This window comes from Leptidea sinapis, chromosome 1, assembly GCF_905404315.1.
Source record: "Leptidea sinapis chromosome 1, ilLepSina1.1, whole genome shotgun sequence".
Taxonomy (NCBI): Eukaryota; Metazoa; Arthropoda; class Insecta; order Lepidoptera; family Pieridae; genus Leptidea; species Leptidea sinapis.
In genome coordinates this window covers 22,287,031-22,293,030 of record NC_066265.1, presented here as the reverse complement: position 1 = coordinate 22,293,030, position 6,000 = coordinate 22,287,031, and positions in this window count along the sequence as shown.

Below are 6,000 nucleotides of genomic sequence, written 5' to 3'. Positions count from 1 at the left end.
TTAAGTTTTTGGATGCCAAAATAAATTTGAAAATGTGCAGCAGTCGCACTGTATCAACAACAAGTCGCACTGTCTCATTATTATGATTTTTTTTTTATTTTATTTACTTCATGCTTTTTACATTAAATGATAGTAACATAATATATCAAGTTTTCGAAGTTATACTTCTTTTGACGCAGTTTAATGATATTTTCATTGGTTCTATTTAATACCTTCTTTATTGCAATATTGTTCTTCTTACAAACGTAAAATGCTATTGTGCGTTAAGGAATAAATTTTTTCAAGGATTGTTGTTTTGAAAATTGAAAAAAGAAGAAAATAAGTCTAACTTCTTGCGTTCGTTAATAAGTACAGAACCCAATAAATGTTTGTAATAGCAGTTGTTATACGACACATTGTAAACACAAACCTTCAAATAAATTTTTCAAGTTGGAAGTGGCGTATAGTGTTACTGCAAGCATTATCGCAAAGATTTGCCAACGCTGGCTCGAGTCCAAGCGATTAATTCAAGTTTAAGATATAAGGAAGCTGTATAAAATATTTCCTTACACGATTGTTCTCAGAAGCAATGTGTACAATTTGTGTGAAGTTGTCCGCAGATTTTCATAAGTTATTATACAAGTCATACAGAACTCCAGTAAACTGAACATTGAACTATATTAAACTCAAGGAAAATCAAATTAAAATTGTCTCCTTAGATTAAGGTTTGGTCTCCACTGCGCTCCAAATAGATACCGTACTACCCAAGAAAAAGCATATTTATTACGTCAACTTTATATTGTAGTGTGTTATTGGCTATTTGTAAAGATGCTTGTGTGCGTGTCAACTGTCATCATAGCACTCAATGGCATCTTTCAAATTTGATTACTTTTATACGCTTCGTGTTATTTTACATTGAAATTAATTAAATACAAAATACTTTCTTATGATTTGATCCCAGTGTCTTTCTTATTTCTTTAAGTGTTATTTTTACAAATGTTTACTACGCAACCGGCATTTTAGTTTCAATTATTAGCAAAGATTAACAGAACATGTGGCACGTCAACGTCGCACATTGTTCGAGACTGGCTCGAGTAAGCCCACTTGGGTGTAGTATTAGTTGTCACACTTAGCGACTAGTTGGAGCGCACCGGAGACCAATCCCTAATCTAAGATTATCTCATTCATTTACGTCACCAAGGGCACGTATGAAAGTCATAAAATATACATTTTACCACCACATCGGAAAAGGTTGAACATTTAATATGTGAAGAAGTGGCAATACACTAATTGCCTCTATATTTAATGAATAGTAACAGCAAATAATTATTTTTTAGATAAAAATCTCCGTGGAGTCATGCAACAATACTAGTCAAACGTTGAAAACTCCACTCTTCTTAAGACTTCTCATAAAAAAAAGGATTGTGTGGTTTTATGAAACCACGGTATAAGTGACACTTTATTTCACATTACAGACATTTAACTAAGAATTTTTGGAATAATATTTAATTACGGTACAAAAATCGCTTTATCAATCTTAATTTTATACATGGAAAATTGGAATGATAATGGGAAATAATAAAAGTCAACTAAGTCTCCATCTAAATGAGTAATAGTCTCCATCTAAACGAGTAATAGTCTATACACTACACGGTCAGCTGCTGCGAACTATAGGCGCCGCCCGACCGTCACGCGACATGCAACACACAGACGAAAAAGTTTGAGACGATGTAATAAAAGATTCACTTTAAAACTAAGTTTAAAACACCGAATTCAAAAACTGAAAAGTATGAAATAACTAAAAATGTAATTTAGTACATCTCTTATGCAAACCCTTACCTTTCACCTTTACCTTAATAATATGAAGCACATACAAATAATAGTATGTTATTAATATTAAAGGTAATGGTTTGCAAAACAGGTGTACTAAATTAAATTTTTAGTTATGTGATACTTTTGAGTTTTTGAAGTCGGTGTTTTAAACCTAGTATTAAAGTGAATCTTTTATTACATCGTCTCAAACTTTTTCGTCTGTGTGTTGCATGTTGCGTGACGGTCGGGCGGCGCCTATAGTTCGCAGCAGCTGACCGTGTAGCAAAACGTGTTTTTTTTTAATTTTTTGTGTCAGAAAATTTATTGAAGTAGGCGTTACTTTGCGGAAATCCATAATTATCCAAATGATTTGAGTTTTTCTTTAGTGTTAATCCGCCACTATTTGTCTTTAAACAATTCGACACATCTTTCGCCTCTACACGAGGCATCATCAAAACGTGTTGACTTGCCAAAATCTGACACGAGACTGAATCAAATTATCCGGAAACCGCTCTTTTATACCCTCGTCCCATGAATTGACGCGCTGTGATTGGTCCGCTGTTGTGACGTATTACGCCCGAAAGAGATACGTAGCAATGATGAAGGGACCAAATTTGTTTGTTCATTTAACAATGTAAGCATGTTATTTTTGCGTTTTATTATTTCTAGTTGCTCTAACACATTCAAGCAAAATCCATCGAGGATGCCTCGTGCAGAGGCGAAACACGTGTCGAATTGTTTAAAGACAAATATTGGCAGAATTAACACTAAAAAAAAACTCAAATCATTTGGATTTTTAGTGTCAGTTAATAATAATCAAATTTCATCACCCTGAATGAAAACTACTGGGCAAAACTATATAAAATTTATGGGACCAAATGACATCTATTCCGCATCCAACTAAAGAAGAATTACGTAACTCGGATCATAAATCTCCGAGTAATCGGTGTACATACATAAAAAAAGTACCGATCGAATTGAGGACCTCCTCTTTTTTGAAGTTAAAAACAATAGTATACGAGTATTCGTAAAGGACCTACATTGTTTTTTACGTTTACTTACTAAATTATTTATCTATCTTAGAAAACACTAAAAAGAAGAATGTCTGGTCGAGTATATAACCTTTTTCTTTTGTTGCAGTACCTAAATAAAAATGTTAAATATATTATTTAAAAATAAATTATAGATGGTTGTTACAAAACTAAAGTTAACATGAACCTAGAGTTTCATGAAGCTACACAGAAAGTTCGCCGTGAATTGGCAATTACGAAACTATAACTTAGTCTTATATTTTATAAAATATGTTATGGTTATAATAGTTTTGCTATTCAATTACAATTTGTAGTAGTGCAACTGTTTGTGATTTTTTTTTATTTAGAGATTCAGCAAGGCCAACAGCGCAAATCATAATCAAATATAAATACTAAATAACAATTAGACTTTGAAATTATATTATTATTATATTATACACTGGCCTTCAAAAGTAAGTATCACACTTTTAAAATTGGGATAACGTTTTAAGTTCACAAGATATACTTTCGAAATAAAAAGGACTCCAAAGAGAATTTAATTTTGTACATAAAACTTTATAGTCGGTAACCTTCTTTTAAGAATTGGCTGAAAAAAACTTCAAAAACAAAACCATTCATTTTTCAAAGTGGACGTTTCCGAATTACAATTTTACCATTCACATTTTTCTTTCTGTTTTAAATTTTTTTCAAGATCGATGGGTCTTGTTTTAAAAATTTATGCTAAAAAGCACATAAAATTTATTTACCATGCCTCTTGCAGTTGAAGAATGTGCTAGGATCATGGCTTTTCTGGAACTAGGCATCAGTATGCGTCGCACTGCAAGAATGGTGGGTGTGACGGTACGAACGGTCCAGAAGGTAAAGCGAAGGTACGAAGAGACTGGATACCATCTGAGGAGACCTTGTAATGGCAGACCCAGGTGTACCAGTGCCCAAGAAGATCGTTATATTATTTCCACTGTGTTAAAAAATCGCCACCAAAATGCAGTTGAAGTCCAGCAACAGCTACTTCAGACCCGGAGGGACTACATTAGTGACAGTACAATGAGAAGAAGACTTGCTGAAGCAAATTTGAACCCCCGAAGACCAGCGAGTGGCCCAAAACTCGAGAGACAGCATCGAGTAGCGAGACTGCGATACGCCCGTGAACACATGCAGTGGGATGGAGAAGAATGGTCAAGAATTTTGTTTGCAGATGAGTCTCGATTCTCCCTTTACACTTCTGATAGAAGGCGAAGTGTTTACAGGCGACCTGGTGAGCGATACCTTCAAGCCTGCATCTCAGAAAGAGTCCAATACTGTGGAGGCAGTGTACATGTATGGGCTGGCATATCTTCAGAAGGTCGCACAGAGCTAGTAGCCATAGAAAATGGCACCCTCACTGGGCAAAGATATGCTCAAGAGATTCTCAATGAGTATGCATGGCCTTATTTAGCAAATATGGGTGATGGATCGATGCTGATGCATGATAATGCCCGGCCACACACGGCTCATATCGTACAAGAGTATATTCAGGAGGTCGGTATCAGCGTGATGGCTTGGCCATCAAGAAGTCCTGATCTCAACCCGATTGAACACGCCTGGGATGAGCTTGGGAGGCTAGTCAGAAATCGCAGACCACCACCTACTACCCTCAGGGCACTAAAGCAGGCCCTGGTAGAAGAATGGGAGAATATTCCCCAACATCGGCTCCGAAACCTAGTGTTCAGTATGCCAAACCGGCTCGAAGCTGTAATCAGAGCTCGAGGAGGCAATACCAGTTATTAAAAATTAAATAACATGTAATACATTTTAGTTGAATTTTCTTACACTAAACTAAAAATGTCTATTTTCATTGTTTTATCTTTTTTAAGTTAAAAATGTTAGTAATGTACAATTTTAGTTTCTAAGAATTAAAGCCTATAAAATTTACAACAAAACGTTTTTAATCTTAAATCTCTACCTTCTATAGTTAAGAAAAAAAATTAATTTGAAAAGTGTGATACTTACTTTTGCAGGCCAGTGTATATACAGGAAGTCCAAAGTTATGGGTCATGAAGGGAAAGTACCTTAAATATCGAAGATAGGCTATTTTACTGTAATAAGACTTTATGTTATTTTTAAAAGTTAGTAATTCTGCATTCAAAGTTTTTTTAAAAATTACTTGCCTCGTCTGGGAATCGAACCGACTTAAATGTAAAAAAAAACACTCTATGATGCCAATCGAAAGAATGGCCAAAAACTTATAACTCTTCTTAAGTAACATAGTTAAGTAACATAGGGCGGCTGTTGAAATCAAAGGAGATGGCCTGGCAGTTAGCCTGGTTATAGCGAAGAGCTTTGATCGTGTATCACACAAAACGCTTCTCTCAAAACTTCCATCAATTGGGCGTTGATGTTGGTAAGTTTTATTAAGATTATAACAAAACCCCATAAAAGATTTTATTATTTGTAACAGAATCTACGGATAGGCATATAGAATTATCTATATGTATGTCGGAGAACCAAAGGCCAGGTCATGAGTACCCTAAACCGGAGAGCATGTATGAAAGGAATAATGAAAGTGGACGAAGCGAAAGAAGTATGTAAAGATCGTAGCAAGTGGAAAGAAGTGGTCTCTGCCTACCCCTACGGGAAAGAGGCGTGATTTTATGTATGTATGTATGTCTGAGAACTAAGATATATAATATAGTAATATTACCTGTATGATTATATTCTATTCCTTTAATTGTGGCTGAACTGGTGGTGAACGTCATCTGTCAAAGTGTGTTTGAAGTTGTCACTGTGTACGTCAATGTCTGTGACATGATTGAAGTCGGTTACTATTTTCCATCAGTAAAGCGCTCATTAGTCATTTAGAAGTAAGATTTGTTTTCAAGCTCGCGCCCGCGCCGGACGTGCGTGCTGATTCACTTAAAACAACATGGCGGATACCAACACATTGACGCCGATCTTAATCCAAATGGATCTGAGACATGTATATATTACATTTATAACATGTTATATGTCTATGTCTATTTAAAATCATGTTTCGTATCACATCCAATAAGTGCGTCGTGCTACTTAGCATAGTTATTATTATTAAGTAGGTACAATATTTAAACATAAATATAACAAAACAAACAAATAAGAGTCGATCGTCAAGATTTATATCGATATTAGTTCACCGTCTCATTTCCGAGCTTCTAATTGGCTGGCA